This window comes from Chiroxiphia lanceolata, chromosome 1, assembly GCF_009829145.1.
Source record: "Chiroxiphia lanceolata isolate bChiLan1 chromosome 1, bChiLan1.pri, whole genome shotgun sequence".
NCBI classification, from domain to species: Eukaryota; Metazoa; Chordata; class Aves; order Passeriformes; family Pipridae; genus Chiroxiphia; species Chiroxiphia lanceolata.
The window spans coordinates 66,768,592-66,783,069 of NC_045637.1; the positions used below are offsets into that span (position 1 = coordinate 66,768,592).

General features: G+C 41.7%; 1 protein-coding gene across 20 annotated transcripts in view; it reads right to left on the reverse strand.

The window, feature by feature from the left end:
• LOC116799594 (poly(rC)-binding protein 3-like) overlaps nt 1–14,478 on the reverse strand; it is a 497,681-nt gene that overhangs the window by 136,479 nt on the left and 346,724 nt on the right. Inside the window, exon 1 of one of the 20 annotated variants that reach the window (XM_032712891.1) lies at nt 5,254–5,318. The exons of 18 other annotated variants lie outside the window; for them this stretch is intronic. The gene's annotated coding sequence lies outside the window, so the exon portion shown is untranslated. Of the gene's footprint in view, nt 1–4,927; nt 5,146–5,253; nt 5,319–14,478 lie in introns of those variants that run through there. One more of the 20 variants, XM_032712886.1, reaches the window with a different exon arrangement.

The window sequence follows — 14,478 nt, forward strand, 5'->3', positions numbered from 1 at the left end:
CCTTGAGCTCCACATGCTGTGTGTGCAGCTGCCCAGACTCTTGCTGCTGTGCCTGGGACTGCTGTTCTGACACAGCCACCCGCATTTCCTAAAACTTGGCTGAAATATTCATAAAGTCCTGCTGTAAGCATCACAGTGAAGTGCTTTTGTTGGTTTGTTCTTTGGTTTTGGTTGTTTTTTTTTTAATTTCAGTGAAATTATTCTTTGTTTCTTATTACAGACATGTCACTAAACTACTCTGTAAGTATGGCCAAAAGTTTTCCAGGAAATGTACTGTGAATATAACAGAAATAAAACAGTACAAAACAAGGTAGAAAACTGCAGTGTTTTACCAAGCATTTTCATTGCTTTTTTAAAAAAGTATATGAAAATATTTATCTTAAAATATTTGTAAGGTCAAAAAGAAACAAAGCCAAAAATCACACATTCAAGTTTTTCTCTGGAACATTTCGTAGAAGTTTTCAGGTGTCACTGCAATAAATACTAAATATTGTACCGCCCTCCTCACACACTTATATCAAGCTATAGGTTGTCTCAGCAATTAGATTATGCCAAGAACAACACGTACACGGACTCTTTTTACTCACTTTATAAGCCTGCTGCTTATTTATTCCATACTGTTACAGTCAAATCCTGCCATCGATGTCCACATCCTTTATTGGAGGAAAGTCTGCTGAGGTCACTGGGCTGAATCTTGACAGTATTAATTGCTGCTCAACGACTCCCAGCAGCATCTAGACATTGCACCAAGCACAGACCTCTGAGGGGGTGGGCGGAACAAGAAAGTTCATCAAACTCTAAACGACCATTACAGCTTCGGAAAAAACAAAGTCTGATTCGAGTAGGAGCTCGGTCTGTAGAGAACCAGAATTAAAAAAAGCCAAACCAAGACAAAAAAATAAACCTACTAGCTCTATTGGAAGAAAAGATCAACTGACATTGGTTTGCAATTTTTTTTGAAAGTATAGATCTTTTATTTTAAATGACAGTGACTTTCTATACTAACTGTTTCTCGTGTCTCTGTGCTGAAGGCTTTCCGGGCTCAGAAGGCAAGTCAAGATGCTGAACAGCATGTGTGTACACAAGATGACAGCCTTTGGCAGGGGACACAAAGGCTTCAGAATACGGGTAAGCACAGCAAAGGGCCACCCATGTGCATAGGGGACGATGGGGCTGTCTGCTGGAAATCTGGCATAGTGGTCAAATGGGAATTTGTTAGTCTGAACTTGATTTCTGTGCCTGTCTGGCAAATTTTAACATACAACTGCGCTTGCTGACTATCTTTGTGGCTCTATAACCACTTTACAGACACTTGGACGTATTACCATCTCCTTCTTCCCTTCCCCTAGCCGATGGACACTACACCCTTAAGGGTAAACACATACATCCTTAAGACTAGGTGGATGTCTGTTACAAAGACTTTCTGCTTGATTTTAATCCAAAAGAGCTGGCGTTTTTTAATTAAAACCTCCTTCACTCAGGTTGTGAAGCATCTATCAATCAGGAGGAGTCACTGCAGGATGCACCCGGGGGCATCAGGCTATTTCATCCCCTCCCCCAAGCCCAGACACCGACTTTTTCCTCTTCCTCCCCCCAACTTCATTAACTAAATGCACTGAATAAACCTTAACATCCCAGCTAAATCCTATTGGCCCTGGATTTGCTGCTTAATGCTAAAACCCAAGCGACCCATTTTTCTCCTGTTGATACTTCTATTGCTGATGGCAGCCAGCAGAGAAAAATACCCAATCTTAAACTATTTTAATGTAAGGAACAAAAGTCAGAGCATTCATCACTCACTCTTTCTGCTGCTGCTCACAAACTTTACGTAAGCTTTACTTAGTGTGTCAAAGCCTCCCTTGCTTTTGTGCTTCATAGGCAGCACAGGGAGTCTGTTGCTTAGCAAGTGAACACAACAAAGTGCATCTGTTATTAAAAGTGCAACTAGGTCTCTTTTAAAGAAAAACGATCTGGTAAAGTCTATGAAAGCACATTTCCGTGCATTGTACAATCTCCAATCATGACACTTAAAACCATCAGAAGATGCAGACCCCACTTACTGAAAATCTTTGGAAAAGACTAACGATGAGAGTAAACAGCTTCAATGCTACAGATTCATTTTGGGTTACTAACCTTACGTTGTGTTTCAAACAGTAAGTATGTCTTCCCAATTTCACATACGCCACAGAAAAGGCTAAAGATTATTCACTCTTCCCCTGCCTCCTGGCTGCCAGACCTCCGGTTGCACCTAATCTCCCCTCAGCTCAGTTGCCCAAAGCTTCCTCCTTGGTCCGTGAGGACAAGCAGGAACCTCCACGGTCACTTCCCAGCTCCTGACTCTTTCTTCTCAAAGCACCCAAACTGGGTTATCTGTCCAGCTGCAAAGTCTCCCTGTGGTAGCATTAAAAGCTTTGGCTCCTGGTTGCTCCTGGGGCCACCAGCCTGCCTTTTCTCCTTGCTCCACCAGATCTCTGACCTCTCTTCTTCCCCCAAAACATCATGCCATGACCACCATGTGTTTGGCCAGAGCATCTGACGCTCCAAAACCCTTCCCTCCCACAAATACCTCTTTTACACTTCTGCCACACACACCTGTGACTGCAGTCACATTCCCCCATTAGCTTTGCAAGCTGCTCCACAACTTTCCACCACAGTGATACACCCCTGCCCTACTGCAAAGGTCCCTTTGCATTTGTCCCTGCCCAGCATTCTTGGACCAAGACTCCCAGCTGTCTGAGCAGGAGGGCCAACTCAAGCTGTGCTTTCCCATGTCCTGTCCTTCTTCCCCCAGCACAGAGCACCATGAGGGCTGCAAACCCTCACCCTTTGTCCAGGAAAGCCTCTTGCCCTGTGATGGCTCCGTGGCAAGCGGCTTCACATGCAGAAAACTGAGCGCTTCCCCTCACGGCTCGCAAAAGTCGCTCACCGTATTTTCAGTAATCTGTCAGAGAAGGCTATTCCAGCTTGCTCCTGGGTATCCAACCAACACAGCACTCTTTGGATTTGACTTATATTTTTAATACCGCATTTCACTTCACATTATTATCAGACCTCAATGCCCTACAATACCAAGGCTGGCTCCTAAGCAGAAGGGTTGCATCCTAAAATGTCTACCGCACGGACACCCAGTCCTTTGCCCAGCAAATTCCTGCAGCATACAGAGGCTGCAAAGGCTGAAAAGGAACAGGAGCCCGGGCATCTGTTAGAAATGTGGCAATCCTGAATAAAAATTGTATTTACAAAGAACCTAAAAGCAAATGTAATCTAGCACTGAAGATATGCGGCACAGGTTATGATTATTACTACACTGTCTGTTATGAGAACGCTTTCAAATAAAAGCGCTTTCTTACTGACTGTGCACTTGCGGTAATGTATTTCTTACCAATACCACTAATGGAGTGTTCATCATGTTCCTAGCTTCTCTGAAGTAACGTATATTGAGCCACGTAAGAATAAAATTAATATATCCATGGTGCTACACGCTATCATACTGCACACACTCTACAAATGTGTTTAAATAGGGTCTTTGAAGGAAGTAATGGCAACTGACTTCAATATTACCGAAATATTCAAACCAGCATAAATTGGAAAGTAAGAATGATATGGAACATAACCAGTAAAACAAATATTTATATTCTTGAGGACTTGTTTTTGCAGCAAGGACACAGATGAGAGAGAAAGAAGGGGGGCAAGGTCTTTCGTAAGAAACCAGCTATTTCAGATTGTAAGGAAAGTAGAAATATTTTTGTTCACCTGATTATAGATTAAGACAGTACAGAGCAATAACCACCTGATTGATCAAGTTTTTCCTTTTCTTGAATACAATGAGTCCCATACTAGACAGATGACAATTTCCTGAGAGGTTTATGAGGAAGCAAGCCTCAGTTTTTCATTTTATTTTATTTTCACAAAGTCTTGATGGATTTTAGTATGGCCAATTCCTGGACTCTGCTTTCAACCATTCTCACTGACAGGTCGTGAACTTTGCACCAGGAATCTCTGTAGGGATAAGCAACGGACAAATGGAATACTAGCTGCTTGACTCCATTTTTCACTATTGTTCTACATCTAGAACCATACAGAAAAGAAACAAACACAACCTACAGCTAGACTGGATAGTATGCACACTTCTAATAGATTTTTTTCTTTTAACATTTGAAGATAGACACACAACAGAATTTCCAGTTATGACGGCATTTTGCTGCCTATAATGTACACATGAGCTGCTAAAATGTGTTTAGATAATGTGTGATAACTGATTATTTATTTTTCCAGTAGCACTAATAGAGTTATCAGGAACACAAGTTCAAGTTGTACACTAAAAAATAACCACATCCACTAACAGAACAGTCTAGCAGATGTATAAAAGACATTAAAATATAGTTTTAGGCGCATAGTAACAAAATTTCTTGCATCTTTAAAAATAGTAATATTAATAGCCATAATAATGAGGTATGATGTCCAGTTATCACTACTGTTAACTCAGAGCTACCATATATTTTCTAACTTTTCTTTAAGAAACACTTTTAAAGTTCACTTTTCCCCCACTACACAACTCACAAAGCGACGACACAGTTGTTTACTCAAGCTGTTTACACAGCAACTTAAAACAACAAAAAAAAGCCTCCAGAAACTTTAACAGCTAAATGAAAGGTGATAACTTCCAATGAAAATGCCAAAATACGGGACAATATTCCATCTTGGCTGTTTTTGACAGTGATGCCGGTTTACACCATGTCAGAAACTTATTAGCCTCTGCCTTCCTAATCCCCTCCGCAACCCCTGCGGTCTCCCTTGGCCTTTCCCCATTTCACGTTAAACTTGCAGGAAACCATTAGCCGGGGACACACGGACACACACCGAGCAGGCTCCGGATGATATTATCGCCTTTGAGCGCTGGAGCTGCGGCTCAGGCGGGGTTACTCACCCGAGGGAAGCCCACACTTCCCGACTGACAGTGCCTGATGGATCTCCCTCCGCGCGGCTCAGTCGCGCGGCCGACGAGCCAGCCCCATCTCCGCACGGAGCACTTCGACGGCAACTTGTTGGTTCCGATCTTTCCCAACGAGTTTCGCCGACTTCGCCCGCCGCAGCCCGCCCCGGGCCGGCACAGCGGCCACACGCGGCCCCTCCTCAGGCACCCCCGAGGCGGGGCGGCAGCTCGGCTCCCGCAGCCTCACAACAAAGAAGCCCCCGCGCCCACCCCCGCGGGCAGCACCCGCCGCCCTCCCGCGCCCGGGGCCGCACACCCACCTGCGGAGCGGGACCCGCGCCGCCGGAGCCCCGGAGCCCGCACGCCGCTCCCGCCTGCCGAGGGTGCGCCGCTCCCGCCGTGCCGCCCTGCGCGGGGCTGCACCCGCCGGCTCCCTCCGTGCCGCCCTGCGCGGACAGATGGCCGGCAGCCCTCCGCTCTGACACGGTGAAGCAAAGCCCGGCTTTTTTTTTTTTTTTTTTCCCTTTTTCCCTCCCCCCCCTTTCCCTTCTTCCAACACCCCCCCCCTTTCTTCTTCCCGGTTTTCCTCTCTTCCTCCCCTGGCTTAGCCCCTGGCAGAGCAGCCCGAGCGTGCTCACAACACCCCCTGCGCCAGTCACTTCAATTAGTGCCACATGAGAGGAGCTTCTGCCCAAAATCTGCTTAAGAAAGGGCCAGAGGGCAGGGCAATCGCCTTTGCTCAACAATGACCAGAAGCTGTTATAAATACACAAACAAAAGCAACTGGCAAGGCCAGGAATGTCATATCCTAATGTGATAAAAATTGTAAAGATTCGATGTATACCAAAAGTACAAAGGAAGAAAAATATTTTTTTTCAAAGAGACAAAGATTAAAAGTACCTCCCTACCCTCTCCCCCCAACACGTAACCTTGTAATATGTTATCAAAGTTGTGTATTTCTGGGTGCCAAGCTATTGTGTTTTCAAAGTCCTGAGCAGCTCACTCACTATCCCTTTGTGACAGCTGCTCGCTAATATTTATAGGTACCCGAGTCTGTGCACCTTATATAACCAAGTAGACTGACCAGGGCTGGGCAGAGGTAGCTTCCGACCCCACAGATATGGTGCATCGCACAAATAGAACAAGCAATGACTTACCTAAAATAAAACAAGAAGTTTCCAATAGTAAATCAATACATTGAATACAGTACAGACTGAGGTGCATTTGTTTCAAGACTGAGGGATTTAATCTAATTTGATTTAGACACATTTTACACTAACATATGCCATGTTGTGAGTGAGCAGAAACTCCAGCCTGAGGTTTCTAACTGCAGTGAGTTAGAGTTGAAAACTAACAAAACAAAACCAGAACCATCAAACAACCAACCCCTAACAACAAACAACAATCAAACAAAGCAAATAAAAACACCCTTGATCAAGCAGAGTGCCGCCACCAGCAGCGCTCAGACCCTGAGCTTCTGCACCACTACACAACCCTTCAGTTTGCACCATGCTAGTTGCTGGATGCCACTGGCTCCAGCATGGGGAGAGGAGAGTGGGAGAAGGGAGTGGTTTCGGGCCCATAAGGCTGCTTGTAAACTCTGCAGTGCCTTTGAGATAGTAATTTCCAGTCTGTTGATGGCAGGAGGACAACAACTAGGTTCATCTGAGGGGAAGCCAATAGTCACTGTCACCTAATTCCCTCCCCAGACATTCAAGAATGTAATCGTTGCAAAGGGAGGGCACTAGGATGTCCCTCCTAGTCTCGTGCCTCAATGTTTATGTACAAATCTGTGCAAAAGTAGTTAATCCTATTGACTAACCTCATGCTCTTTTAGAACTGAGATAAAAGCTGTCTGAAATTAACCCTGCATTCCCACTGTTTGGTTTCCACCAACTCAACAATAAATTTCTACTACAAATAAATGTTATTTTTTCCATTTCATTCCCATGCCCTCCTCTCATCATGCTTGTTTGTCCTGGTGCAGCGAACGCTACTTTCTCAAACTAAACCCATTCACATACAGACTTATCCTCAAAGCACCCTTATCCTCAAAGGATGTCCACAGAGGGGTTTTGCGGCTTTATTAATTACCTGAATTTAAGCATGCGCTCAACATAACAAAGAGTGTACTTTTAGAAGATAATTTGAAGAAACACATTTAAAAGAGAGAATATTTAAGTGAAGCTCATGCAAAACTAAACCAAAAATCGCATGCACAGGCTTGCAAAAAGAAAACTGCCTGCAAGATTTCTAGATTTCCTAGATTTAGCAGGGACAGAAATATTCTTTATTTCAATAAAGAGCTTTGAGTAACCCTGACTGCACAGATGCAAAACAGTAACACCAACATGAATAACACAGACTGAGCATTGTCAGGCCAAAGCTGCCAGGCCATGGGTTGACAAAGCCCTCCCTGATGACAGTGTGGGGTGGTAGAGGGAGAGGGAAGCAGATCCCCGTTCTGGCACAAGCATGGTGCAGGTCCATGTAGCCCAGCAGAGCAGTCAGAGGTATGGCAGCATGTCCAGCTGAATTTTCAAGGTATTGCATGCAATATGACTAATAAACCCTGTCAGTTCCACCAACTGATCTTTACACAGGGTCCTGCTTTTACTGCAAGCAGGGCCAAGCTGGATGTCCACAGCAGCAGTACAGACATGTTTTGCATTGCAAAGGAGTGGACAGAACCCTCGCTGGAGGGATAAAAAACCTGACATAATCCTCAACAATAAAACTCCCTCCAGGTAAGCAGTAAAAAGATTTTTAGAATAATGAGCTTACCTGGGAAAAAACATGAGCTATGACTTAAATAGCTGCATAGTTGTAACTGAATAACAAGACAGCAAAATAAGTCACGAATGGAGTGAAATGCAAGACTGTGTGTATAGTATAAAAATCTAGCCAGCAAGGCAGATGAATAAATTGATGGAACTGAGCCACTGATGCCAGAAGTGTCAGAAAAATATCCTTGTCTCTGAATTTTGGGTGGGTTTTATATGTTTCATTTCCTGGACCAGCTATCATTGCAGAGTTCAGAGAGGGGAAAAAAAAGGGTTATAAAAATAAAAAATATTTTCTTATTTGCCAAAAGGCCCTGTCTGAGTTAATCTGTCTTGATCTGCTTGTCATTGTGTTGCATGCTGCTTTCCTACACCAGCTTTTCCAACCTATGGAGAGAAATAGTGGAGGAGTCTTGCAACGCCGCTTAAGGATGTAACATGAAGAAAAGTGCATGTATGGAAATATGCCTCACAGAGAGGCATTCAGAGGGCTGTCTTTGCAAGCTTGAAAGTATTCCAAATGCCATTTGCTTTACAGGTCAAAATGCTGTGTTTGATGATAAATCTGAGAGACAGGTGACAGAAATCTCCATGAGCAATGTCCCAAAAATAAAATGTATAAAGAAAATATACTGTTTAGTTTGTAAATAATTTAGTGTATATTTGCAACTTTAAACTGTTTATAAAATATTCCAGCAGATCAGGCTAAGACTACTAGTTTTATAGAAAATTATGTATTACCTGGAAGTGCTTTAAGTTAACCCATTATGTAAATGGAAACCTGGATCACATACATAGGGTCCTTGAATTTGACATAATTTCCTGGAGAAGCAAGCCTGTATTTGAAAAGCTATTCTCAAGCACTGGTTGAAGTTTTTCCTTAAATACTGTTTTATTTGGTAAGTGAAAACTGACAACACCACCAAATCATCTAGTATTAGTGTTCTTTTCTTTTACATGTCCCTGCCGTTGGACAAAAAATAATAATGGCTTATGCTATTCCTTTGCCTGAATAAAATGTTGCAGTTCCAGAGATAAAGACGTATTGAGCTGAGCAATTAAATAGCTAAATAAATGAATCAGCAGAGCAGAAGTGACAGATTTAATTATTGCTTAGAGCTAGGAAGGGGAACTAATTATGGGGTTCATGAACCACATGCCATTCTTTTCCTTAAGCATGTGGTTCAATTCTTCTGGATTAAGCTATGCAAATACAGTAGCACCACGCACCACATTAAAAAAAAAAAAAAAGAGGGAGAGAAAAAAAAATCAAAAAGCTATCCAAGATTTGGAAATAAAGTCTAATCTTTGAAGAAAGAATAGCCCATGTTCAAGTGACTCCAAATCAAGAGTTACAGGAACTAGCTTTTGAATAGATAAACACTAAAAATTTAGTTCTCAAAAAAAATGTAAGCACAATGAAATTTGTTAGATGTGAATAAACCAAAGATTGCAACAGGAAGCTGTACTAAGTGAGGCATAAAGCATAAAGCTCTGTCAAGTGATTAGGAGCCCCGTTCATCAGCAAGTATCTGTAGCTGGAAAGCCTGAGAAAGCTGTTGATCATTGCTCTCTCCTTGCTTTGGTCAGTCCACCACAGCAAGCAATACATCTGAAAAAGATGCTTTTGTGGCCAACAAGTACAAAAACACTAGGGGTGGAAAAACCCTGCTCCTCTTTTTTGCTTTCTGTCCCATTTTTCTATATTGCATTTACAATACCATCCTAATTTTATTCTTGTTTGATAAGACTGTCAATGCCAATTATTTGAGCTTCACATAAAACTCATGAGCCTCATGGTATAATCCCATAAACATAGAATTCTTTCCCTCATTAGTGGGAGGAAGAAAAGGGATAAAACCCCACATATATGGCATTTAAATCACATAATTCAATTAAATGCATAATTTTGGTGAGTTTACAGCTGTCTTATATAGATGAAGACAAAGTATCATTTCAAGAAAAAAAAAGAACAAAAATACTAGGCTATTTTTTAAAATGAATTAATGAAGGTAAGAGAAGTCTTTCATTCACAACCAGTTGTTTTCTAAAGTTAAAATCTCAATGTGATGTCTCTTTCAGCATAATTTAAAAAATCAACACGTTTGCCTCTTTTCCTAAAAATACTGTGAAGAGATAAATAGCTCTGCACAGCTGACCTCATACACCATTCTGAAAAAAAATCAGACCTTTTACTCCACTGATTTTGAAAATTTTAAAAAAGCAGACAAAGCATAACATGATGCAAACAATAAAACATCTTATGGCTGGGAAATACCTAAATCCACCCCAGCTATAGTCGTGTTCTCCTTCCACACCACCAGTAATTTTGTCAGAATGATAATAATTGAATCCAAACCCAGAGATGGAGGCTGATCCCTTGGAAGGCTCACTGGACAATCACAAATGCCATCATCATCGAAGATTACATCAGCTCTGCTTGACTGAAATTCTGTTCTCTGAAGGCAGCCAAAACCAAGGTCTATTGCCTCAATAAAGACCAAAATGAACTCTATCTTGAAAATCAGTGTCTGGGTTTCTGTATCAAGGGAGACTGTATCTACAAGGAACCAGGAGCACTGTACATCCAAGATAAGATAAAACCAGGATTTTTTTTTTTTTAATGGAATTATCGTATAGCTCTATGAAAGTGACATCCTTTGCCTGGAATTCTAGTGCAGTTATATCAGAAGAAAATGCACTTTGTACCTAGACACACAGCAAAACAGAGAGGAGCTGATCTTCAAAAAAGATGCTGTATCTGAAACATTAGGTACGAGTTGCATTAACACTCTTACCATATGAATTTGACGACATCTGATGTCTATGTCATTAAAGTGTGATGTCTACAGAATGTCACTAAGGTACCAGTGATCACAAACCTTGCTGAACACATGCACAACTGATATCTCATAATAGAGACATTACGATTGTATAAATTATCTCTGTGGAGCATGACGAGATGAAAAGGATCCTATGAGCAGGGGCAGCTAGTCAGCAGACTGCCGGAGGACAGAGGGAGAATATACTCTTGGTGCACAACACTTCTGACCTCAGGAGGCAAAATCGTCAGGATTTTGCTAACAATCATGGCCAGGCTCACATGGAAATAACCATTTAAGTATCTGTAGTGTCCCTCTCAAGACAGGACATGGTCAGTATTTGCATGTGCATCCAAAAGCATAGCCCCAAAGGAATACAAGGCATTTAGGAATGCAAGCCATGCAGAAGTGAGCTCACCAGCTGGGAAGAAGTCTGACTACAGATCCACCATCTTCTGCTCTCACTGCAGAGCAGTGCAAAAGAAATCCCTCATGGGATACTTGAAAGAGGAGCCATGGTTAAGTATAGGCTGGAAGTGAATTTGTCATTGTTTTATTTATACCCTTTTGCTCCCAATATTGCACTTGGGTGTCTGCCCTTAAGTCTTGCTTAGCATAATTTTGCAGTATTTCACCACCCAGCTATTCTGGTGCAGTGGAGAGACAAGATGAAACACAGCGAAACCAGTAGGTTATGAGCAGAAATCAAAGAAGGGTGCACAGGTTGTCTTGAGACATGAATACCTCCTCCAGCAGGGTCATAGAAGCCTAGGGATGGCAAGTCTTTCCTTCCTATTTCCAAAGGGTGACTGGCTTGGGATGACTTTAGTAGGCAGGCATGAACTAGTTCTTCTCCTGCATAAAGCAGCTGGCAAAGCAACACTCCACAGTTCTGGGTGAGCCTTGGGTTTTCAGGCTCTGACTCTGTGTTTGGTTGTTACAGGGAAGGCAGTAGATAATTTTTCACTAGCATGGGGAGTGTACCAGTTTATCAAAACTGCCCTTGGGAAGTTTGCTTGTGAAGGTTTACAAAACTGTGACTAGGTTTACCAGTGGGTGTAAAAGGAGTTGCTAGTTGTCTGACACAAACCCCAATACTGTGGGTTTTGTATAAAGTCTAAATAACATTTATACACTACTAATCACAGAGCTAAAAATAATTTAAAATCACCCAGCATTTTCTTCTTCTCAAAGAAGCGATATTTTTTTTGAGTGCTCTCTTGCATTTTCCCAGTATTTTATCAAAGACTGGAAGCAACCATCCAGTCTTCACTGAGGAGTCAAGCTCCTTGACAATAATGACAACTGAAATAACGGGAGCCACTGTCCAACCTAAAAGCTGAAGTAAGCATCCAGCCACAATGCCCAAAGGGTTTTCACTGAGAAGGGCAAGGATGTTTGCATACAAACGTCAGAGCTTGCTTACTCTTGGAAAAATAACTTGCGTCTGAGAAAAAAACCAGAATTATGCCAGAAATAGGAAGAGCAAGGAAGCCTGTGAACTTGCTAGAGTGCAGCCCTAGACCAAGCCTGAGCAAAACTCACAGGAAATTCCTCTTTCTCCTAGTGCAGTGGTATACCAAAGAGGAAGCACACATAAGGGGTATGAAATAAGGAGTGAGAAATCTGGTCCTCATGAGCCTCACAATACAGCTCTTGATGACCTAATACAGATGACAAAAAGGAGGGGTATAATATGTGATATGTTCATTGTGACACATATGAACAATTGTAAAAAATAATTAATTAATTAATTAATTAAACAGAAAGCTGTCTTGATTTGTAAAACCAGAGAAGCAATTACTTTCAAAAATTCTGCCACTTTGAAAAACGTGAGGGAATAGCACAAGCACAGAATGGATCAAGAGAACAATTCACAAATCTAAAGGAATAGTTGTGTTCCGTCTCTTAAAGTCTGAGGTTTGCCAGTCTGAAGGAACAAAGCTCCTGGGCACAAAAATCAGTCAGACAGTTGTGGAAGAGACTTTGGAAGTTCCACTTCCAGTCTCTGAATTTGGCTACTGGTGATGTCTGGAAATTGCAGTGGTAGAAGCTGTAGAAATTACCAAACAAAAATCTCCAAAACACAAGCAAGTTGGAAAGTCAAAACTGAACCACTTTTGTGGTTCAAATCTCAAATGCACACAGTGATGGCAGACCATCCATCCATCCATTCTGAATACAAAGTGGTTTTAACATTAAACTGTTCATTTCACAAAGAACCTGGGGTATAAAAAGGAGAAACTGACAAAGCCAAGAGTGGGGAATAAAACACTGATAATATCATCTGCATTTTGGAATGGGTAGCATGGTACATACGACATTGAGACCAAGGACGCTCCCTGAATTTCTAAATATAAGTAATGCCATGATTATTCCTCATTTAAGACTGTAAACATTTTGCATGCCTTTTATTCTAGAACCAGCACAAGACTATTCAACAGCTCAGACACAACTGACAGTCAGTCCTCCTAAAATAACAGATGGGACAGGGCCACCCCTGCCTGCCACAGAAAAGCAGGGAATTGCAATAGAGAGATCTAGAGGATCCATGCTGCTAATCTGGCTGCCTCCAGGGACTGATGCTAGTCAGCTATCACAGCTGCTGGCACTGGGCATTCTACCAATAGTTTCCACTCCTGCTTTAGGGACAGCAGCAGTTTCAGACAACCTGTTTTTCCCTGTCCTAATAAGGACAAAATTAGGGGGTGCAGATGTTAGGGGATGTGCACTTTGTCTTTCCAGGAGCCTGCTACCTTAGACAATTTCTGCTTTGCCTGTGCTCACAGCCAGCCCAGTTTTCTGCTGGAAGCTGAAGACTCAATTGGCTTCTTCTGCATTCTCAGAAGATTCAGCAAAAGCTACATTCACTGGTGTCATAATGTTTCTGAGAGTCAGAGGCCTTGACCTTGAGCATACGAAATCCACCTTGTGTCAGTCTTAATTCTGTCTCAAGGGTCATCAGTAAAAAATCATTCTCAAAAAACAAATAGTTCATCTCTAATGATTATGCTGTCCATATTGTGCTCTTCAAGTTCCTTATGAAAGCGTTTGATTGCAGTGAAATTCTTAATGTAAAAGGCTACCGTGAGATATTTCAATATGCTGATGCAACATAAGAGTTATCACCGTGTTAGGGAGGAACTTGACAAGTGTGATCAGGAAACTACTGAAGAGCTGTAGAGTAAATTATAGATTTAAAATCAGGAACAGCTTTGACATATATATTGGCAGTTGTTCGTTTTACAGGACCATCAGAACATGGGTTGCATCAATATTGGCAGATAACACTTAAATTCAGTAAACATTAGTGTTTCAAGCTGGAATTATTAAAGCCTATTAGCTACAACTTTTCTAACAGATTATACTATTGTTGGCCACTAGTGTAGCAACAACAGGAAAAAAAAATCGAGAACAATAATTTTGTTCAACATAAAATCATATCTTGCTATACCATAATGACATTTTATATCCAACTCCCTATCGCACTTCATTCCATTTTATTTTTTACCATATAAAACTTTACAGAGGGAGAAATGCTTCAGTGATGCTCACCAAATTCAGACTCCCTTCTCCACCTGCAGATTTTCACTGTGTCCTCTTGAGATTCACTTTTTCTTTCAGCGCCTTAGCTCCAAGAACATAAAATAATAACCTTATCCTACCTCACAGAGCTGCTATTAGTACAGCCCATTTAGATTCTGGAGCATTACAGCATTGTGGGAGAAAAATGGTTTATCTATGTTCCATTTTATGTGTACATTTTCCACTGAGCTTTTTTTTCCAAAAAAGTTAAATTCGTCTCTTGAACATTTGTTTTTTCATTTTCTTTTTTTAATTTCTGTCACCTTGTTTTGCTTTGTACTGTGTTGTGTCTCCTGGTATAGTCTTCTTCCTGCTTCAGTCACTTATCTGTGTCATATAACTGTGATGAGGTTTC